Source organism: Daucus carota, chromosome 3, assembly GCF_001625215.2.
Source record: "Daucus carota subsp. sativus chromosome 3, DH1 v3.0, whole genome shotgun sequence".
NCBI classification, from domain to species: domain Eukaryota; kingdom Viridiplantae; phylum Streptophyta; class Magnoliopsida; order Apiales; family Apiaceae; genus Daucus; species Daucus carota.
Window position 1 is genome coordinate 47212718 of NC_030383.2, and position 25783 is coordinate 47238500.

The window sequence follows — 25783 nt, forward strand, 5'->3', positions numbered from 1 at the left end:
TGGCTTCCATAGAAGAGGATGGGGCTCTGTGCATATTCCTGGAGTAAGTTACTGTACAGACCTTGCTCTTTGTAGACACAGAGTGAGGGATTGTAGAATCAGGAGCTGGTGAAGAATCTCTGACAGGTGAAGGAACTTTGACAGGTGAAGGAACTTTGACTGGAGAGAATGTTTGACTTGGAGAAACTTCCCTGACTGAGATGCTTTCTCTGAGCAGAGCAGAGATTTCAGCTATAAGGGATCCTGAGTCAACAGGTGGAACAGACAGTATCATCATCATCATCATGAGCTGTGATGCTGATAGTATGTGAACCAAGAGGAGCTGTAGCTTCCTCAGAGTTTGCAGCATTGAGGATCTCCTGATCAGGAGCTGCAACAAAGTCTTCAACAGGAATCAGAGTTTCCTGAGCAATCTCAGGAGTAGACACATGGTCTTCTGTAGTAGGCACATGTGCTTCTGGAGTAGACACATGTTCTTCTGGAGTTGTTCCTGAAGAAGGTATATCAGCTGCTGGAGGTTGTGGCAAAAGATCCTCTGACTCAGGAATATTTTCTGATATAGGAATGTCAGCTTCTGGAGTATGTTCTGATGAAGTTGTCAGAGGTACAGCAGATAGTGGTTCCATCATCAGAGGATCAGAGACTGTGACCATCTCAAGAGGATTAACCATGGATTCCTGAGGAGGGTCCACAGTGAGATCAGTGATTGTGGAGGTGGGCTTGATCTTCTTCCTGGGCCTGGAGACAAGAGGAGGGGGTACTGGCTCATTGTCAGAGTCAGAGTCTGAGATCTTCTGCAAAAATCTTCTCTTCCTAGGTGGAGGAGATGGTTTGGATGGTGATTTTGAAGATCTCAGCACCCTGGTAGGTGAAGATGTTACAACTGGCCCTTTTTGGGAAGGACCAGAGGTGGATTTGTGGTCAGATTTTACAACTGGCCCTTTTTGGGAAGGACCAGAGGATGATACATCTTGTGGCTGGTGGGAAGAAGAAGGTATATTCTCATCAGAGAATATGGAGCTATATTTCTCTGGCATTGCCTGCTTCAATTTATCCTGTACAGTTACAGGAATAGCAAAAACAGGTAGTTGGGCTTTCTTACTATCCTTTTTCATCAAATCAGTGAATGCTCGTTTAGTGATTTTAAAAGGTAGTTCAGTATCAGTATCAGGAATAGGTACCAGAGGATAACAGTATGAGAAAATAAGCTGACAAAATCGAGCAAAGTAAACAGTATTCTCATCCACTAACTTTCTATCACCAATAGATCTCAAAATAGATGGAGCAATATCAAAGTTGAGATTATGGATAAGAGAATACCCAATCTGCTGACTGAAGAGAGGAATAGCATCAAAATTGCTGCATTTATTCCCAAAGGCTCTGGTTATGCAGTCATAGTAAAAGCTCCATTCTTTGCAGAGACATGGACGCTTGAGTTCCCCCATTTTATCAGTGCTACCAGAGTATCCAAAGAACTGCATCATATCCTTCAGAGTTTGAGTAGAAACAGAACTATGATACTTGGAATGCTCTGGAAGATGAAGAGCCTTTCGAACCGTCTCAGGAGTTATAAGATACTCCAGTCCCTCATAAGTACAGGTTAAGGATGGTGATCCGTGTTCACCACCATCATTATATCTCGCTGATCGCCAGAGAGTCAGAACTTGAGCCGGAGAAATAACCTCTGGTTGAGTGAGTGCATACATGAACTCACTGTGGGCAAGATAATCTTGGATGAGATGAAACTCGCTAGGGGCTTCAGCATTGGACAAAATCGCAGCATAGTTGTTGGTAACGAACTTGGCACCATCAAATTCGAAGGCTTTGGTCGACATTGTCTGAAAACTCAAGAAATCGTGAGTTTGAGGTAATGCAGGTAAGGTGTTTGTCAAAAATCTTGTGAGAAAATGAGCTGAGAGTTTGAGAGAGAGAGAGTAAGTAGAAATCATGTGAAAAATGTGAAAATGATTTTCAAGAACGATATATATATGTATATGCACGATATTCTGACTCTAAGTGTTAGTGGGACACGTGGCAAGCTCTGAGCGGTAAAAAAATTGTAGTGGAGTAGTAATAATGAGCAGCGTGTGAATCTGTACAACCTTGTACCATTTACCGATAAAACACAATTATTTACCGTGTTTTTCTCCACTCAGGAATTCAAATGGATTTTGTACCATTTGACAGTAAATCTGATATTTATCTGACCAAAATATATTTAATTTTAACTCCGACTTCAGTCAAAATTTTGACCATTGACCAGAGTTTAATTAAATAGATAATTATCAGACAAAAATAACAGTTAAGCATAGAATTTTAACACTGATGTGAGATAAAAGGAAAATTTGTTGCACAATTTTCTCTTCAGAGTTTGCAAACCATTATTTGAAAAAAAAATCACCCAATGTCATAAATTTTGTTAATCACAGATGTGGAGTGAGAGGTGTGTGTTGTCATGATTATTCTAATTGTAACAGAGATTGACAAATTTCTCAAATAAAATTAGAAAGAATCAGATGTACAGAAAATGATTTAACCATCTCATAAGCCGAGTGTCTCATAATAAGGATCAGAGTTTAAGATTTCTCTTCTTTTGTAAGGCAAGTATCTTCTGAAAGGAAACTTCTCAGGGTAAGTGAGTTATAACCTTCATCAGATTTTATTTATCAGAGTATTTCTCCAGTAATCAGAGAATGTAAAAGGTCACCAAGAAAAATAATTTTCTGATGCATTTTGCTTAATACCAGCATTGCACATGGTTCTTTCCTTTCACAGAATTTCTAAGATCTCAAAGGAGTACCTGAAATAATTTTCTTTCTTTTTCTATTTTTCTTTTCTTTTCTTTTCTGAGAGAAAACCAATATGTGATCCATATCTGAGACCTGATTACTCTTAGCTCATAAGAGGAATAAAACAAGTTCTTCACTGAATACTTATCTAATATTTAAGAAGTAAGGCAGTCTATGTAACAAGTTTAAATCATGATTTGTGTAACAAGAATTTCCACATATGTAATGTCCCAAAAGTCAGGCTTCAGAGTTTTTCATGATTTAATTCAAATATTTGCAAAACATTTTGCACAAGAATATCTCATATCAGTAAAAATTCAAACCATCAGAGTTTGTCGGGTCAGAGATTAACTATCAGAATTTGTCATATCAGTGCATAATCATCAGAATTTAGATCAGAGAATAACGGAGGCAGTTGCATATCAAGATATTAACAACAATTACTAACAGATATAATATCATGCAATGTATCAGAGTTTAGAGAGGACCAGTAATCATCCCTAATTCGTTTACAAGTCATGTAAATGTTGTTTCAGCTAGAGGTTTGGTGAAGATATCTGCCAACTGCTGATCTGTTGGGACAAAATGAAGTTCTACTGTCCCTTCCATCACATGCTCTCTGATAAAATGATATCTTATGCTGATATGCTTGGTCATGGAATGCTGTACTGGATTTCCTGTCATAGCAATAGCACTTTGGTTATCACAATAAATAGGAATTTGAGTCAGAGTTAACCCATAGTCCAGTAGTTGATTCTTCATCCATAAAATCTGAGCACAGCAGCTTCCTGCAGCAATATACTCTGCTTCTGCAGTGGATGTAGAAATTGACTTTTGTTTCTTACTGAACCAGGAAACCAGTCTTCCTCCAAGAAATTGACAGCTTCCACTTGTGCTTTTTCTGTCTATTTTGCATCCTGCAAAATCTGCATCAGAGTAACCAATCAGTGTAAAGTCTGATTCTCTGGGATACCAGAGTCCCATCTCAACTATTCCTTTGAGATATTTGAAAATTCTTTTGATTGCTACAAGATGTGGCTCTCTTGGATCTGCTTGAAATCTTGCACAGAGACAGGTTGCAAACATGATATCAGGTCTACTAGCAGTCAGATATAGCAGTGAGCCTATCATACCTCTGTAGTTAGTAATTTCTACTGGTGATCAAGTATCTTTATCTAACTTAGTGGCTGTTGCCATTGGAGTGGTAGCAGCTGAGCTATCCTGCATGCCAAATTTCTTTAGCAAGTTTCTGGTATATTTAGATTGATTAATGAAAATACCCTCATCAGTCTGTTTGACTTGAAGTCCCAGAAAATAGCTCATCTCTCCCATCATGCTCATCTGATATTTGGACTGCATAAGCTTTGAGAATCTCTCACAGAGTTTAGGATTAGTAGATCCAAAAATGATATCATCTACATAAACTTGAACTAAAAGCAGATCATTACCATGGTTGAGATAGAATAAAGTTTTGTCAATTGTACCTCTGTTGAAACCACTGTCCAAAAGAAATTGAGCCAGAGTTTCATACCATGCTCTTGGTGCTTGCTTTAGTCCATACAGTGCTTTATCCAATCTGTAGACATGATCTGGAAATTTTGTGTCCACAAATCCTGAAGGTTGTTCAACATATACTTCTTCCTCCAGCTCCCCATTGAGAAAAGCACTCTTTACATCCATCTGAAAAACTTTGAATTTCTTGTGTGCTGCATAAGCCAAGAAAATTCTGATTGCTTCCAATCTGGCAACTGGGGCAAAGGTCTCATCATAGTCAATTCCTTCTTGTTGAGAATATCCCTTAGCTACCAGTCTGGCTTTATTTCTTGTAATTACACCATCACTGTCTGTTTTGTTTCTGAAAACCCACTTAGTACCAACTATTGATCTGTTCTTTGGTCTCGGTACCAGTGTCCAGACTTTATTTCTCTCAAATTCATTTAACTCCTCCTGCATTGCTGTTACCCAATCAGCATCCTTCAAAGCTTCTTCCACTTTCTTTGGTTCTGTCTGAGATAAGAATGAATGGAATAAACACTCATTTGCTGTTGCAGTTCTGGTTTGTACTCCAGCATCTGGATCTCCAATTATCAGATCTGGTGTATGAGACTTTGTCCATTTTCTTTCATGTGGCAGTTGATTTCTGGAACTAGATCCTCCCCCATAATCCATGCCAGTATCATTCTGATTCTCTGATGCCTCTCCCCCATTATTCATGCTATCTCCATGAGCATTCTGAGTTTCTGATGCTCCCCCTGAAGATGTGTTCTCATGATTCTCTGATGCAGAATGATCAGAGTTTGAGGAGTCAGAATCAGAGTTTGAGTTTTCTGCCGAGTCTGCAACATTTTCATCCAGATTTTCATTTTGAAAGTGCTCCCCCTCAACATGTGCTTGAGGTTGATGAGTTGAAGTGACATGTTCTGATATTGTCTCAGAGTCAGAGTTTATGGAATCAGAGAATGCATCTTCATCTTCAAATCTCAGTTGCTCATGATCTTCAAAATCTTCCATTCCAGTAATTTTCTTATCATCAAAAGACACATGAATGGATTCCATGATTACCCTTGTTCTCAGATTGTAAACTCTGAAGGCTTTTGTTGATAAAGGATAACCAACAAAAATTCCTTCATCAGCTTTTAAATCAAATTTGGTTAGCTGTTCAGGATGATTTTTCAGAACAAAACATTTACATCCAAAAATATGGAAGTATTTGAGATTTGGTTTTCTGCCGTTGACCATTTCAAATGGAGTTTTCCCATGCTTGTTAATCAGAGTTGCATTCTGTGTGAAACAGGCAGATTGCACAGCTTCAGCCCAGAAGTAGGTTGGTAACTTTGCTTCCTCCAACATGGTTCTAGCAGCTTCAATCAGAGTTCTGTTCTTTCTTTCTACAACACCATTTTCTTGAGGTGTTCCAGGTGCTGAAAATTCCTGTTTAATGCCATTTGCTTTACAGAACTCCTCCATTTTAAAATTCTTGAACTCAGTGCCATTATCACTTCTGATGATCTTTACTGCATCTTTAGAGATTTTGTCCAGCTGTCTGACATGCTCAATCAATAAAGATGGTGTCTCATCCTTACTGTGTAGAAAATATACCCATGTATATCTGGTAAATTCATCAACAATGACCAGAGTATATCTCTTCTTTGCAATGGACATTATATTTACTGGTCCAAAAAGATCAACATGAAGCAGATGATATGGCTCAAGAATTGAGGACTCAGTTTTACTTTTAAATGAAGACTTCCTCTGTTTTGCTTTTTGACAGGAATCACAGAGTCCATCTGGAGTAAAAACTGATTTTGGAAGTCCTTTCACAAGATCTTTCTTCACAAGCTCATTTATATTATTGAAGTTCAGGTGAGATAATTTCTTGTGCCAGTTCCAGCTTTCTTCAATACTGGCTCTGCCAAGTAGACAGATTGCAGAGCTTTCAGAGTTTAAAGATAGCTTGGCTTCATAGATGTTCCCATGTCTATATCCTTTTAGAACAACTTTTCCAGTGGTTTTACTGATAACCTCACAGTGTTCCTCCAGGAAATCAACATGATATCCTCTGTCACAGATTTGACTTATGCTCAGCAGATTGTGCTTAAGTCCTGAGACCAGAACTACAGATTGAATGATGACATTTCCAAGATTGATATTGCCATATCCCAAAGTTTTCCCTATGTTGCCATCTCCATAAGAAACATTTGGGCCAGCCTTCTCCACAAAGTCTGATAGCAGGGCTTTATTTCCTGTCATATGTCCTGAGCATCCACTGTCCAGAACTAGGATGTTCTCCCTGTTGCCCTGCAATCACATACACAACTAATGGTTAGTTTTAAGGACCCAGACTTGCTTGGATCCTTTGTTCTTGTTAAGTTTGTCAACACTAGCAGCGGAAGATTTATCAGAGTTTAAATCAGAGTTTGTGCTAACAGACTTTTTAACAGATGTTGAACTAGGAGAATCAATCTTTTTCTTCAAAGAAGGTTTCAATTCATAATAGTCATAATATAAACTATGGTATTCCTTACAAGTGTAAATGGAATGCCATAAACTACCACAATGAAAACAAGGATTTTCTGGTCTAAATCTAGTATTCCTAGTCTTAACTTCTGATTTTGGAGACATAGCATTTATGTCCTTATTTTTCCTGCAAAAAGAAGCAAGATGATTAGGATTACCACAATTATGACAAGTTTTCCTAGGAGCATTTGGAATAGGCATATAACTGTTGCTTTTGTTTATTCCAACCTTTCCATTCCTATTTTTCCTAGGTTCCTTAATCCTGTTTTCTTTCTTAACCTCCTTGAGCTTATGCTTAAGCTGTTTCTGAGTCATCAAACCAATGTTAACCTGTTTAGGTATATCAGTCTTTGATTTGTCCTGAGTCTTTGATTCTGCAACAAATCTTACTGGAACTACCCTAGGTTTTTCAATTTTAATGGTTTCTTGTTTATATGACTCAGTTTCATGTTTATCAGAGTAACCTAACGCTTTCTTCCAGTTTCCACTTTCTAAGATATTCTGAGTAGTCTTCCCTGAGTTAGTCCAAGTTCTGATTATCTCTCTTTCCTTAACAAGTTCTGATTCAAGAGAAGCATTTTTCTTAAGAGTTCATTTTTAACAAAGATAGAGTCATCTCTTTCCTTCTGAACTTCTAGCATCTGAACTAGTTCCTTTTCAAGATAATCATTCCTTTTCTTGACATCTAAGATCTCAGATTTTAGTCTTTCATTTTCTAAAGTCTGATCTCTATAACTAACATGCAGAGTTTTAAGAAACAATCTTAACTCAGTTATATCCTCAGTATCAAAAGCAAGAGTGGAATGAGGTACCTTAGTTTCAACAGTCTCAGTGCTGTTGTCCATGTTTGCCATCAAGGCATAGTTGACTTCTTCCTCTGATTCTGATGAGTCTGCCCAGCTTCCTTTCTTTGTGATAAAGGCTTGTTCTTTTTCTTTCTTAGCTTTCTTGCACTCAGTTGCAAAATGGCCTTTCTCTCCACAATTGAAGCAGGTGTATTTAGACTTATCAGATTTTCCAGATTTTTCTTCTTTGCCTTCATTCCTTTTGAAGACCTTCCTATCAGAGTTTCTGTCTTTCTTTGAGAACTTCTTCCCTTTGTTGAAGTTCTTATAAGCCATCTTCTTGAAGCTTTTCACCATCAGTGCTGCCAGCTGCATCATCTCAGTATCACTGTCATCAGAGTCTGACGGTATATCAGAGTCTGAGTCATCATCAGAGTTTGATGACACAGTTTCAGACTTTTTGACATGTGCTTTTCCCTTACTTTTCACAGCTGTTTCTTCTTGAACTTTTAGAGCAACTGGTTTGGGTTTTCCACCATGTCGTTTGTTCCTTTGCTCCATTTCAAGTTCATAAGTTTTCAGTCTTCCAAAGATATCATCCAGAGACATATCTTCAAGATCATGATTGTCTCTTATAGTGGTTACTTTTAAATCCCACTTTTCAGGAAGAGCAAGCAGAAATTTGAGATTTGAATCTTCTAAATCATACTCTTTATCCACTAGAGACAGATCATTCAGCAGCTTGACAAATCTGTCATAAAGATCAGTCAGTGATTCACCAGATTTTGCATCAAAGTGTTCATACTCTTGAGTAAGTATGGTTTTTCTGTTTTTCTTGATGGCTTTGGTTCCCTGACATCTGACTTCCAAAGCATCCCATATTTCTTTTGCAGTTTTACAGCCAATCACCCTATTTGACATAGCATTATCAAGAGCACTGTGCAACAAGTGCTTCACTTTTGCATCTTTACTGATTGATAAGATGTCCTCAGGAGTATAGTCTTTCTTCTCTTTGGGGATCATCTTCTGAGGTTCATCTCCAACTGCAACAGAGAGCTTTGTTGGCATGTGTGGACCATCATAAATCCTGTCCAGGTATTCTGGATCTGTAGATTCCAAAAACATAGTCATTCTGACCTTCCAGATAGGATACTCAGATGCCTTGAGGATCGGAACCCTAAGTGACTCATATCTACTGGTTTGTGATTTCTCAGACATGATTGTGTGATTAAGATCTCACTGTAGGTATATCAACAGAGCTGGCTCTGATACCACTTGTTAGGCCGAATTTGTTCACTATATTAATGTATATAGTGATCACAATCAATAACAAAACTCAAGTATAAGAGAATAAACCAACTAATCTCTTATTCACAAATCACAGTAGCTTACAAATAATCTCTTAGTGATTTATATGTTATCACTAAGAGCTGCTAGGTTACACGAATAATATTCAATTGTCAACTCATCTAGAGTAAACCCTAAGCTGTGTTTATATACACAGTTACATGATATCTACTGATTGATTTATAATTATCTGCTTCCTAAAATAATCTAATCAGTAGCTATCCTTTTCCTGTTCTGATATGCATATCTTCCTTGATATTCTCTTTCCTTGCTTATCCAGATCTTCTCCTAGAAATCAGCCGCCTGCAAACTCTGATCATCATACAAACTCTGATCCAGCTGGCAGTCGTTAAACTCTGATTCTAGATTAAACTCTGATCTTCATTTCTGCACACTAAACAAGTTAAATACCTGTGACATCATCAAATATGTAACAGGATGAAATCATAATTTATATTTTTTATACACATATTTTATATTTTAATAATAAAAATGCAGGTTATATAAATTTCAAAAAATTTAACGATGAAAAACTATCAGAGAAAAATAAAGAGAAACTATGATTCACGTGCAAATTAAGGAAGTGACCAATAGAAAATAAGGGACATACAAGGGGACACAAAAAGGAGACACAGGATCCGGACTCGTTTTAGTTCCTATATTTATGCAATAGAGTTTGAGTTCATTTGTTTAACATTCATAATATTCTAAACACTCAAACTTGTCGTTATGGGTATTAGTATACTACTAATGTCTTTTCAAATAGACAACAACTTAAAGATTTGAAAAACATACAAATTTCTCTAAACCCAGCTTGAGTGTCTACTATTTACATATTGTCTTTAGAGAATATAGTTTGAGCTGTAAATATTTTTCTCTATATATTGAATTGCTTGTATTTACGAGTTACTAAACTGAGCAAAGGGTTCTAGTAGATATTGAACAAGAGAGCTCGGTCGATTATTGTTATTGATTCTACATTACAAAGGGTTCAAAGAAAGAAGGAATACAAGGGGGGAGCTTAAGAAATTCATAAATTCAAGGAACGGATTGCAAGTCAAAGTCAGTGTCGAAGTTAATTATGACAGGCTCAAGTACAATAAAAATAACAAGCTATTTTTAGTGACTAGGTTAAGGGTGATATATTATTATTCTGTAATTGATATATTTTCAGTAATAATATATTTTCCTACCAAGTTAGTGATGGACCAACATAAACCAATAAAAATAGGGGTCGAACCTAGCTAAAATGTCTGATGCCTCATTTAGTTTAGTGCATATTATTGTATATGTTATTGCATGCATAATAGCTTGATATAATATTATTATAAGCCATTGGCTTAGTCACTACTGACTAGTTTAGTACAATCAACTATAATATTCACTAAAAGTTAGAATAGGTCATACTAAGTCATAATACACTATAGGTGAAAACCACACAGTGTAATATGAACAAGTGATGGAATAATGAGGTGTCTAGAATGTATTCTATAATGATACGAGAGATGTAATTTCATCCAAGGACTTATGTTAGCTAGGTACCCTTTTGGTGACATTCATTATTTCAAGTTGAGATAGATCTTTAGTTCTTTACCAAACATTAGCTTTCAGTCCATTTCTATCTACAATTATTATCCATGTCCTCATCCAAGTTGATGTACCATAGTGTATGCTTATTGTAGATGAGGTAATTATAGATGAGGTAATTATAGTTGTTGAGACAAAAGAGATCGTGAATGAGAAGTTAAACCAATTAGATTTACTTCAAAGATGTGAGGTTATTGCGTTAATTCTTTGAAGATGGGTATTTAAGGTGAAATTATAGGAATGAACCAAATGGGGAGAGAATAAAATATTGCATGATATTTCTTATTAAATTTTTCTTTATTTTATTTTGTCAAAATATTATAACTTAAGCATTTTTTTGAAGATATCCACTTTTTGTGTTTATGAAGAAATAAAGTAACATATAGCTTTTTCCCTCCCTCACCCATCTACTTAGCTCAATGACTAGATTCAACTCATCCTAAATACATTTTGGATGAAAATATAAAATCCAATGGAGACTCATTATATTTTTGGATGCTTTATCGTCATCACTTTTATGCTTTTGGTGAGCAGTATTTCATTTATGTTGTATTAATTGATTTTTTTTTGGCAGACATTAATTTATAAGAACTTTTAATATGCCTACTAATTTTAATGTAAAATAATTCCAAAACTAATGCACTTGCATTTCTTGAAATTTTAGATGAAAATAAGATTAGTTTAATACACCTTTTTTTTAAAATACTTTATAATTCCTTTTCATGTATCATAAAAGGGTTTCACTATATACAATTTTTTTGCTAATATAGATTTTTAACAAATTCCAAATATAACAAGTTTACCTAAAACTATATATAATTTTGTGATAAATTTACTTCTTTAACATCTTTTCAAGTCATTTAACTATTCTTGTCTCAGTTTTTTCTTTTTCCTCCCTACAAACTACAATTGTTTATTCTATATGTTATTCTTATTTAAATTATAAATCTACTTTTATATGTAATTCGGATTTTATGTCCAAAATGTTTCAAACATATAACCATAAAAAAAAGTAGATAATATATTAGAGTGAACACATAACATCAACCCGTTACGAATAAATTATTCCTTTCATGTAATTAGCTGGATTTTTTGTCACCTTGCTATGAAGAAGAGGCCATACATGTGAATTTATTTAGCTTTATGTTCATAATTAAAAGTTTAATTTATTATAAGATGCCAAATTACGTTTGCAAGTTTGCCAAAACAACTAATTGCATAAGTTAAACACCACCATTTTGAACACTAAGTATGATAAATTAATTTAACATATTGAAACTCTAATGATGCTAGCTAGACTAGCTAAATCAAATACAAGACAAACATGAAACTTATCATCTACACATAAAATAACTCACAAGATATATTCTCTTACAAGACATGTTTTGAATGCTAAGTTTAAATTGATAGAAAGACATGTTTTGAATGCTAAGTTTGAATTGATAGAACAAAGATATCCATAAATGTTACAAAGCATCCTAAATAATTATTCAGAGAGAACTGTAACTAGTCTTCTATGAAAACTACGATTACAGCCGCAAGCGCCACAGATAAGAGTGGAGGGTGCTCCCTCCTCCCCACCAGAACCAATAAATTCCTGACATCCATCCACAGCGTGCCCTCCTGCACTTTCAGCCACATTCTTTTGACATTCCAAGTATGTGACAACAGTAGCCTGGGTGTTAACGAAATTTTCGTTATCACCATTACCTCTAGGATTCAACCTATTCACGGATTCCCCTAAACAAATTACAAAGAAAAATTGAATTAGAAATACACACATATATATGAGAAAATTATATTATAATGTTATCATATATTTTTAGAATTTAAACTATATGACAACTATGGAAGATACATGCATCACACTTCTGACAATGAGATCATCCCGCTGTAATTCTCAATAATTCATGTTAAAGTACATTGGAGGATTTTACCTTTAGAGGATACGAGATATTGAAGGACTGTTCAAATTAAAAGACATTACCTCTAGGATTAGACCTTTTCATGATTTCTCCTGGCAAATTATAAAGAACAATTAGATTAGAAATATATACATGTATATGTTATATGAGAAAATTATATTATACACTTATCATATATATGATTGATTTCAACTAAATGATTATTATAGAGACCGATTACACTTCTCAGAGTGTGCAACAGGAATTGATAAATTAGTGGGGGTGTATACCTGTTGACAGAAAGGGCCTTACAAGATGTTAATGATGAAATGTTAGGCGTTATGTACCTTTTATAGGACTAATCGATATTACCGAGGAGATGGTTTATCATATGTTACCAAAATGTTAATGATGAAATGTTAACGGTTATGTACCTTTTATAGGACTAATCGATATTACCGAGGAGATGGTTTATCATAAGTTACCAAAATGTTAATGATGAAATGCTAACGGTTATGTACCTTTTATAGGACTAATCAATATAGTACCAAGTAGATGGTTTATGGTAAGTGACGTTGAAGGACTATAGCTTTTAGAGTACTCATGAATACTATACAGGATATTTCATGTTAAATGATATTGGAGGGATTCATGAAATCTAATATTATACTTGTGCACATATATTTTAATTTATTGTAACATTTTTATTGGGTAAGTTTAAATTTTCCAACAAGCATTTTTTTATAGTTAATATAGGAAATAAATACTAATAAAAACTTATTCAAAATTGTTAATATTTGTGAGTACTTGTCAATTTTTACTGAATTTATAAATTTTTAATAATTACACAACATTGTACCTCTGATTTCAAATTTTCAAATATGTTTAGTTATTTATTTAATCATTATAAATTGAAAATTATAATCTCACATCACTTCTAATACATTAGTCAATCTGAAAAATTAAACAGTTTTTTAATCAAAAATTTAAAATTTATACTAATAAAATTCTAATGTTTGCATTGTGCATATTAATATAAAGAGTTAAGTTCTATGGAGTACACAAAAACATTGGAGTATTGGAGTACAAGTCTTAATTTTTTAGTTTAATCATAAATAATATATTTGATTATACAAATTTATATACAATCTATCATTTATAAGTTGTCTTGCACATAATTGTCTATCAATCGTTAATATCTTTCAACTTTAACTAAGTATTAACATTATTGTTCTGCTTCTTAGTTATATTGCAGAACATAGAGTCCTGTAATTCCTGTAATTTATAAAAGTCATTGTTCTACCTTAAATTACAATGTTTATGTTGTGTAGAACATAATGTGCAGGTTATTAAATCTTTACGAATATTATTGAACAAAAAAATTGAAATTTAGATGAATAGATTACATTTTATCCATGTACTCCAATACTCCAATATTTTGTGTACTCCATAGAACTTTACTCTTAATATAAAAACATTACTTTTTTCTAATTTCTTGCCTCATATATCTTCAAATTAGTTTTAAATGTCATATTTGTTGTTTTAAATTAGAATCTTAACATATGTTCAATTTTTTCATACCGAAATAGTGATAAGTCTATCTGTTACAAACATTTTTCTGAATTTCATTGTGTGAGAGTTTTCTTTCTGGATTTAATCATTTTAATATTTATATTAGTAAGTTTAAGCATAAATTGGTGTAAAGTTTGTAATTATCAATACTAAAATATAATTTAAAATCTTAATTACATATACATATTATTTTATTTTCGGTGATTCTTTTTCCTTATCATTAATGTTTTTAACCATATACTTTAATAAATATTCCAGTAAATCCTTTTGTGTTTCCTTCTTTGATTAAAAAATACTATTAATTACCGTCCCGTAATAAGCATGTATATTGCTATTATTTCGGGGCTGCATAATGAAAAAGTTATTGTGTGGTCGATCTATTATATTATATTATCTATAAATTTATATTTCGAATTTTATTACCAAAATTTTTTTGACCACTAATTATTTAGATAAACACATGTATACACATACTCGACAACCGTTACGGTCTTTTGTTTCCAATGCATAAAATGCCCAACTACTAGTTGTCATCCTATGTAGTTATTTATAATTTGTTTTTTTTAATCATTCTATAACGACAAATTTTTGTAAGGAATCCTAGAATGTCATTATTCTTTTTTTTTTCTTAACCATAACATGACAAATAGATGTTGGTATCAATTAAGTTATTCTTAATTTTTCTGTCCGATATTGACAATTTTTTTAAATGGTTCATTTACATGTTGGTTAAAAAAGTGAATACATATTTAAAAAGAATTAATTAATATATAATAAAGATGTAAATAGTCAATATAAATATAGTAAATTGGAAAAAACTTGGTTTGAATAAGAATACATTATCAATTGAAATTGCGGTTTGAACAATTATTGAGGTAGAATTGTGACAATTTCTGTGAAAATTACGATTAGAACCACACGACATTATTATAGAGAGATGGGTTTTTGAAAACTCATCACTATTGTTTACCGTTAAGCGTCGATTAAACTTTTGCATGCGGTTTCGAGATGATATAAGAATATGTCATATGTCACTAATTTATCCGATGCAAAATGCGTAAATCTTTAGTATGCTCTCCTTATGCTATGCTAAAAACAAATGCCCAAGCTTTGTTTTATGAATGCCAATACTCATTTTCTTTAACTGTTTTATCATGTAAAAACAATTATAGAAGTTATTATGAAACATGTGAAAGTTGATTTTTTCCATCTTGATGGTGGGTCTAAAATAGTTAAGGGTTGATGTGCCCAATTATTATGGGAAGACGTATTTCACTATGTTGTAATTAATCATTATGGATGTGTTAATTCGATAAGGACTTGATGAAGTTTTGGTGAAAACGAATCCAATAGAGAGAATGATCCGGATTAGAAAAAATCCAAAATAGTGGGCGAGCACAATTAGGAGGACACTTTCACCTGATATGAAATATAAAGTGTTGAACGAGTCAACACCAAAGGAGATATATCACAACTTAGCTAACATCTTACACGTCAAATTCATTGACTAACTGACTTAATTGAAGATTGAGTTGTGCTCTTTAAAACTTAATGAACAAGGTAATCTTTATGATCATATTAATTATTTTAATCAAATAGTATCTCATATAGCTAATATTGAAGAGCCGATGAAAGTTGAGGAAGAAGCTATGTTGTTGTTATCATTATAGAATCACTTTAAGTATTGGGAGGAGATATTTTTAGTAAAGAGGACATTTTCTACACTTGATGATATGTTAAAGTCAATAAAGATAATGAGAGAATGACAAAGGATGTTGTTTTCCAGAATATTGAGACAATTATGTTATCAAAACCAAGTAAGAAGGATATGAGCATCGTGGTTCTATTATTGTGGTGAAACGAGGCATATACAGATGTTCAATCCAAATTTTGAAGAAGGCTTGAGATCTTTAAAGAGATGAAGAAAAAGAACAAATATGATGGTGTGCACTCTGCACATCGATGATGGATAGTTTTTATGGCGTGAGGATAACATGCTTGATTCGGTAATGAATAAATCAACATTGGTAATGGACTTCAACGCTTGTATACACACGGTAGGGATCGAGTCTTTTTTTAGGATTTAATTATGCATAAATGAAAATCTAGATAATATTATTATGGAGAATGATGAGAAGATGAAGGTTCAAGGAGTTGGAACTATTTGTCTTAAATTTCATGTTGGTAAAATAAAGAAATCTCTGAATATGAGATATGTAATAGATGCACCAAAAAATGTGTAGTCTTTGAACTTGTTGGGATCATGAGGGTATAGAGTTGTCAGATGAGGACGAAGTTACAAGATGTATAAAGGAAAAAGCTGTAAGAGATGATGAACAAGAAGGACATATATTGTTTACATGTTAGAGAAATGAAGATGAAGACCAAGAAAAAGGTAAAAGTTAAGAATTTATTTAAGTTCTAAGAAATTCGGGGTACGTCTCAAAATCCTCAATAGGTTAGGATTCATAATCTGAGACGGTATCTTATTTATGATGACTGAGGTAACCTATTTTGATAGAACTATTTAAATGTGGAAGGTTTTTATATAGGAAATCGGAAAAGATGATAAATATCAATTATCTGATGCTACGAGTTATATTTATTATATAATGATAAAGATTGAAATCATTTCTTGTTATATTACCATGTTGTATACGTCTAAAAAATATAAACACAATAATTGTTGAAACCATTTGTTTTTGTATTACCATGATGTACATGGCTAAAAAAATTGCAACATGTGCTAGGTTTAATTAATTAGAAAATAATATGATTAATGGCTAAAAAATTGCAACAAGCAAACATTCTAGATTTAATTAATTAGAAAAGAGCTCTTTCCAGAATACAATTTTCTTTACTAAATAAAATTAGTGGCTTTCGACCCAATATGTGTTGAATTTGTAGTTTGGTTATTGACGCTTGGTTTGATCATCTCTCATAATTGTTGTCGCATTTTTAAGATAAAATGATAACAGCGGTTAGATTTTGTTAAAGAATATTTTATATCTAATATTACCATACCTATTAATGTTTTCAAGTTTCAATCCAATGGATAGCATTATTAAAATCAAACATTTACATATAATTTTAAAATATAAAAACAATTCTATATCATCTAGATATTATAAATCCCATAGTATTTTACTTAATTAATTTGCATAACTAATGGACAAAATGTTGGGTAAGGTACGCAATACAAATGACTGAGACTAATGATTTGAGGACTAAAGATCGAGGACTAGTCTTTGAGGCACTCTCCCAAGTTAACTGTTATAACCATCCTCCCGTTTACTCCTGTTCTTGCTGCTGCTTTCCCAGCTTCCATCACTGCCAACACTTTTCATCGCTACCTTTTTGATGGACTGACCAAGAGACTGAGAGAGGGAGCAGCTGGGAAGGGAATTAATCAGGAGTTCATGACTAAAGCCTACCAATAAAAGTTATGCAAAAAGTTTTTGTAAGAGTTCGGATGACTTAGTTTCTACTAGTATGATGGACATATTGGGGATAGAGTTGATGGATGTACAGGGTTTCCTTGCTACTTTGGCTTTGATGTGAGGAACGAGGGTTGGGGAACTCTTTTGGAGTTTACAATTGCTCATGAATTATGGATTGTTAACTCTAGTTTCAAAAAGAGAGACGAACATTTGATTGCTTTCCCAAGTGGAGCGGTGGGGATAACACCAAAATACAGAGAGTTCTCATGAGAAGAATCAATACCGATTGGTTAGAGAACTGATGAGTTATTTACAAGAGGAGGAAATTAGGGTTTGACGAGACATCAAATAAAGGGATTCAAGATGTGATGTTGAAAGAGTAGTTGTAGAAGTGAAGGATAAGGTTTATGAATACAAGGGTTTGGATAATAAAGAGGGGGAAATGAAATTTATAAATTTGCAAAGACTTGAGAAAGAAGGTGGTGAGTTTCAGGTTTTATAGATTTATAATGGATGAAGATGGACTGGTCGTAGTTAGGGATGATGATATTCGATATAGAAAATATAACTGTATTTTGTAAGTTATTTAATGAGGCGTGTATTTATATTAGAGATCCACTATACAATAAGAAGTTCATCTATTGCAACATAATTTTAGTTTCACTACTTCTTTAAGTAGTAAAGAAGTGAAAGAAGCCTTAAAGAAGAAGGGAAGAGATAAAGTTGTAAGTTCAGACCAAATTCAAAAAAAGGTTTGGTGATCTTTAGTGAATTAGAGGGTAAGAGATGGCTGATTTGTTCAGTATTATACTCATCAATGGCAAGATGCTGATGGTGTCAATTTATAAAGATATATTATAAGATGATGCTTAATCATAGCAACTATGGGGATATTAAACTTCTTATTCATACCCATGAAAATATAAGAGACAGTGATTGAAATTAGAATACGAAGACAACTTGAAGTGACAAAATAATAGTTCAGTTCCATGCCTTTGAAGGTCGAAAATGAAGCCATGCATTCACCTCCTCAATTAGACGTCGAATGGAGAAAACACACAATGTAACATGGATCTACACCTAGTATCTATAGACTTGGTATTTATAAACTTAAATAAATCATAAAATCATATCATTTAAGATAGTCTCTTTTGATCCTTTCTCAAATTCAGTTAGAAATATTTTCTAAAATCTTCTTGTTTTGAGGGAGATCGTGTTGATATTGTTAATGGACAAGTTGTGTTCATTTTTCTTATATTGAGTACCCTTGATTCTAAATACATGTTAAGAAAATTAAATTGATATTAATATTATTTCTTTAAAATTTGGGGACATTTTATTTTTCAAGCTAATTCTATCATGGAGAGAGCCTTAATACTGATTTTAAGTGGCACATTGTTCATGTCTCTTATTAGTACTTCAAATTTTATAAGTATTAATTATATTTTATTTTTATGTTTGTCACATATACATACTCCCTCCGTCCCCTTTTACATGTCCTCATTTGACTTTTGACCAGTCAAATTGACTATATTTTGACTGAAATTTTACATATATATCATATAATTCAAAAAATAAAAAAAATTATATCATTAGAAAATATATTTAATGTATTTTAATATGCAACTTTCAGATTTCGAAAATAATGAAGAGATAATTTGTAATGTTTAGTCAAAATTTGGTCAATTTGACTGGTCAAACGTCAAATGCAGACATGTAAAAAGGGACGGAGGGAGTAACTATGTATATGCACTTCATGGTGGAGTAATCTTGTAACTTCATTTTTTTTAATAACAAACATACATATCTATGATAATATTATTTACTAGCATAATTAGTAAAGTATTGCATAATTAGGACAATAAAAGGCTAAGGCCTACCTTCCACATATTATCATTTGTTTTGTTATGTTTTATTTTAGTTTTTTAAGGACCTATAAGATCTTGAGTGATTGACACTTTGCACCCTTATGTTTAGGCGCTTTTTCGATTTGGTCTTAACCAATTTTTTTTGACAATATGCACCCTAAAGTTTGAAAAGCGGTTCGCTTTGCACCCCTTTGACCACTCTTCGTTTAATTGACCGTTAAAGTTAACAGATGTAGGATTTACACTTTGCACCCCACAATTTTAATTTTTTCATGAGTATTTTAAAACAATTTGAAGCAAAACATTTTTGAAGCTCAAGCCCAAGGCTTTCATTCTTCACATGGACTTCATTGAGTAAACCAGTGGCTGCAGAATAGTCATTGACAATCTCTTTATCTCTGAATTCATTTTTGCAAATCTGTCATGAGCTTAAAATTTCTTCTTGTTATTATAGAAGTTTAACTCATGTTTTAAAATTTACATAATCCTGTTTATTGGAAGCCAGTAGGTATGGAGGTGCACACACATATATTCCGAATTTGTTAACCATAGTCTAACCACCACTCAAGTGGCACACGGTGCTCCTGATCATTTGAAGGACGGGTATACAACTCTGATGAAGTTATAGGATGGCATTTGAAAAGAAAGAACAATAATAATGTGACAGAAGAAGATACAAAATCTCTGCTTCACATTTCTAGCTTTGCATTCAATAGCTCCATCCTCTGGGATCCATAGAGATGGGGTCGCCCTTCTTCAGTTCAAGACACATCACCAGTAGATATTTCACAAATTTCAATTGTAGTCTTCAACTAATATCAAATGCTAAAAAAGTGTAATTTTTCCTTGATAAAGTGCTACCTTAATTTAACTTAATTGATGAGATTCTCAAAGCAAACAAAAGTGTAAAGAATCTCTATATTAGTATACATATTAGAGAATCTTAGAATCTTGGTGTGAGTGTAATATTTTGTAATCTCGTATATATATTTTGTGTGAGTTTGTAGTATTTTGTACAATCAGGCGTTATCAAGTATAGTTCGCGTGCCTTTATTAGTTAACTTGAAAAAAAGAATACAATCAAACAATCTGGAAGATTTGCGGAGAGTTGCTGAGAGTTATAATGCATGTTTCCGTTAGTAAACTTTAAGAGCCTTATCATCATTAAACAAGATTCACAGCTGAATTTGATGATAATTTGCACGTTATGATCACCTTTGTCAAAATCTTAAGGTGGGTATTAGGGATAATGTATCTATGCATCAGGGTTAGAGAGTGGATAATCTCTATCCATGCAATGGTGTACTCCAATCTTGGCTTAGAAATAAGATTCTTAATCATGTGAGAAACCACACATCTAGGTCAGTAAAATATGTTAATATTCTGTTTTTTTACCAAAGTTTATCAGTCAAGTATATAATATATTTTGTTATGCATATGCTTTAATATACAATGTACTAGTTAGCTAGTTCTTATTTCATGACATCTCAGTTACATCGTTAATTATTGTGAGCAGCTAGGGTTCATTAGAATTAGTCCCAACACGAGTTAAACAGGTCCTGTAGCAGTTGCATTTCAAAGGGTAAGGTCTTACATTCATGAAAAAAATATTTTAAAATACTCATGAAAAATATTAAAGTTGTGGGGTGCAAAGTGTAAACCCCACATCTATTAACATTAACGGTCAATTAAACGGAGAGTGGTCAAAGGGGTGCAAAGCGAAACGCTTTTCAAACTTTAGGGTGCATGCTGCCAAAAAAATTGTTTGAGACCAAATCGAAAAAGCGCCTAGACATTAAGGGGTGCAAAGTGTCAATCACTCTAAGATCTAATGGTGTATTTAAGAAAACAATTGGCATTAAATTATCTAATTTTAAACATCTGCATGCATTTTTGGGACTATGCATGTGCAGTTATACAAATATCTCCTACGAAGAATCCCTAGTATGGAGTGTTACACCATAGTTACTATTAGTATTGTATCTATTCATTATATTTTCTTATATTGTATTTTTTTATTCATTATTTTTTTATCACTTGTGCATAATAGAATTACAACTTCCAATCTTGTCACGGCTTTCTTTAAAATAGTTTATATACCGTGGCTATATATATGTTTAGCTTAGTACTTTACAAGTAGAATTCCCTACATGAATTTTTTTGGCTTGTAGATGTGTTAAAGAGAAGTAAGATGGACGTGTGTGTACAAGATGATTTTGATGGATATGTAAGTTTCATGATGATTTTGGCTTTGGTACGAGGAATGAGCTAGGGTGGTGTAATCTTTGAGAATTTGTAATTGCTCATAAATTATGGATTACTCTTCAGAGTTATGTGAGTAATATTCAAATTAATAATAAAAATTACAAAGAGTGTAAGGTGCTTCCCCATGATTCATGCATGACATAACATTGTTTGCTAATAATGAATATATGTTTTAGGGGAAAAATAGATGGTCATATATTGAAAATAAGATACATCGAAAATTTTATTGGAAAAACTGTTGGAAAAATTTGAATCTTAAGGAGATGATTCGTTTAGAATAGACTATCATGCATTTTGTTACTGTTAATAAAAATTGAATCAACTAGCACGTAAAATTTGGAATTCGGAATGTTGTTTTATAGATTTACGAGGTGCAACTAATGGAAAGTTCGAGTTTAAAAAAGGCTTGGCGGTCGAATGAAGATATGCATGAGGAAGGGAAATTTAAATAAGATCGTTTTAGAATAATGATAATTAAATTGTTAACAAGAGGAGTAAATTAATTTGAGGAAACATCCATCTACACATATAAGAGGCGATGTCAAAGGAGTGACTGTAGAAACGAATGATAAGGTGTATGAGGATATATAGAATTGTTTGGATACTAAAGATGGGGGAATAAAAATTATATATTTTCAAAGACTTGATAACGAAGACAACGAGATTTAGGATTTTATAGGTTTATAATGGCCGATGAAGATGGATATGTCTTGTTTAGTGATGATGATATTCGATGTAAAGTTAATTAATGAGGCGTGTATTTATATTGTAGAGACTCGCTACAAGATGAAGTTTATGAACGAAAACGTGATTTTAGTTTAACAACTTCCTTAATTAGGAAATAACAAGGGAGCCCTAAAAAAGATGGATAAAGGTAAAGTTGTAAGTCTAGATCAAATTGAAATAGGGGTTTTATGATCTTTAGATGAAGAAGGTAAGAGATATTTTGCAAATTTGTTCAATATTGTAATCATTATAGCGAGATGTTTGAGGAATGTATGCTTATTATACTGGTGTCAATTAGTAAAAAAAAGGCTGATGCTCATTAGAAAATATTCTAATACTAAACTTCTTAGTCATATCATGAAATTATGAGAGAGAGAGCGGCTGGAATTAGAATATGGAGACAAGTTGAAGTCGAAGAAAAATAATACAATTTAGTGCCTCAAGGGTCGACAATGGAGGGCATCCACCGGTTTAAAAAATGAAAAATATCGAGAAATTATATATTGGTTTTATAAATCTGAAGTTTTGATTTTCACACTTTATATCAAGTTACTTTAATTTTATAACTTGACATTAATGTTTATGTTGATAATAGCCCGTTTTTCAATATCTGCTAACCGAATTTTGCAGGTAATAATAACATTGACAAAACTATGACCGGTTATGTTAAAACAGACTACTGTCAATGCAGAGTCCTAAAAAGAGAAACTACTTCACAGATTTCACTCATAGATTATTTAATTATGTTAGGATTTATATATGTTAATTCTTTGTTGATTATACTTGTTTACTATAAATTCAAGCTCATTTAAATATTTTAAAAAGGTGTTCTTAAAAGAGTTGGTTGAGACGAATTCTTCAAACTTACTTTTTTAACTTCCAATAATCTCTATATTGTTCCATATTTGTGGGAGCTCATCATATCAATGTTGGAGTGGTTTCAATTCGTATAATTTATGCAATAGAGTTTGAGTTCATTTATTTAACAACATTCATAATATTTTACACTCAAACTAGTCGTTATATGTATTAGTATATATATACCGCTAATGTCTTTTCAAATAGACAATAACTTAAAGATTTGAAAAGCATACAAATTTCTCTAAATCGAGCTTGAGTGTCTACTATTTAAATATTGCCTTTAAGGAATATTGTTTGAGTTGTAACCATTTATCTCTATATATTGAATTGCTTGTATTTATGAGTTACTAAACTGAGTAAAGGGTTCTAGATATTGAAAAAGAGAGCTCGGTAGATGACTGTAATTGATTCTACATTACAAAGGGTGCAAAGAAAGAAGGGGGGGGGGGGGGGGGTTCTTAAGGAATTCAGAAATTCAAGTAACAGATTGTAAGGAAAAGTCTATTTTCAGTGACAAGGTTAAATGGGATAATTGTTATATTTTCAGTAATAATGTATTTTCCTAACAAGTTAGTAATAGACCATGACGTAAATCATTAGAAATAAGGGTCGAACCTAGCTAAAATGTCTTGTGCCTCATTTAGTTTAGTGCATATTATCGTTTATGTTATTGCATGCATAATTGCTTGATATAATATTATTGTAAGCCATTGTCTTAGTCACTATAGACTAGTTTAAGGACAATCAACTATAATATTCACTAAAAATTAGAATAGGTCATACTAAGCCATAATACACCAATTCATCCCGTGTAATTTCATGCTTGCCACACAAGTTTATGGAATAACCGGATGTCTTGATTGTATTCTATAATGATAAAGAACACTTGGATTAGAAATATATACATGTATATATTATATGAGAAGATAATATTCTACACTTATGAATATGATAGATCTCAACTAAATGGTTATCACATAGATAGATCACACTTCTTAGAGTGTGTGATAGGAGATGATAAATTTGTGGGAGGTGTACCTGGGCCCTTGCAAAATGTTAATAATGAAAATATTATGGGTTATGTCTCTTTTATAGGACTAATCGATATTACCGAGGAGATGATCTATGACCGTTACGGTTTTTTGTTTCTCATGCATAAAATGACATAAAATGACGAAATACTAGTTGTCATCTTATTTAGTTATTTATAATTTCTTTGTTTACATCATTCGATAATGACAAATTTTTTAAGGAATTCGAGGATGTCATAATTGTTATTTTACACCAACTGTGAGAAAGATTGTAAAAGGGGGTTGAATACAATCTTTTACAGATTAAAAGATTCAAGAACAAGAACACATAAAACTATAAATCAGTAAAACACCAAGTATTAAAAAAATACGGGTGGATTGAATGATCCACCCGTGAGATTTTATATTGAAGAATCTGTGGATTGATTACAATTCTCACAGCTGCAGGTTCAACACTTGAACTGTTTCTAAATCTCAGATTTTCTCTCAAGTATTCGAACAAGTTCAACTGATGCTACTAACTTGGTTATATACTCCAAGTTTACAAAGCTTTTAACTAGAATACAAATTATGTACTCTAATCTAAACCATGCTGCACATCTTTGTCTTATGCATGCTTTCTGAGATGTCTTCATCATTAACCATCACCTTGATTTGATCCAGATTGCATTGCATGAGATAAGAATGTTTTTGGCTCTTCTTTATTGTCCTAATCAGGCTTCCATGTCTATTTTAGTGTAATTCGATCCATGTGACTTGTCAGAATTAAGCTCTAGTCACTTTCAATGGATGTTCGCTTCATCAGTTGAAAGTGCCTTCATCCATCGGATCAATTGCAGACTTTATCGATCGAATGTTGTTCCAGTCTCATCAGTTGAATACTTCAGCTTCAAACACTTTGTCCTCATCAGTTGAAAGCTTGGTCTTCATCAGTTGAATTGTTACAACTCATCAGTTGAATATCCTTCACTAGACAAAATTACATGGCACTGGCTATTTATAATCAGCCATCCTATTCTATCCATCCGTTGATAATTCTCAAGGACAAGAAACATAACAACAACTGAATTTTGATAAAGATTCTAAATAAAACATGTTACAAAGTGTTTATGTTATCATCAAAATTATTGATTCCTAACAATAATTCTTTTTTTGTTTCTCATGCATAACATTGCAAAAATAGTTGTTGGTATCAATCAAATTGTTTTTAATTTATTTGTCCTGTAGTGACAAATTTTTGAAATCGCTAATTTAAAAGTATGTTAAAAAAATGAATACATGTTAACGAATTAATATATAACAAAGATGTACATAGTCAACATATAAACCGTAAAAAAATGGTTTGGATATATAGAATACATTACCAATTGAAATTGCAGTTTAAATTTTTATTGAGGTAGAATTATAACAAATTTTTCTAAAAAGTATAATTACAACCACACGTCATTAACATAAAGAGATGGGTTTTTGGAAATTCAACACATTTTTCACTTCAAGTTTCGATTACACTTTTGCATGTGGTTTCTAGGTGATTAAGAATACCTCATAAGTTAGTAATCTATGCGATACAAAATGCCTAAATCTTTATCAT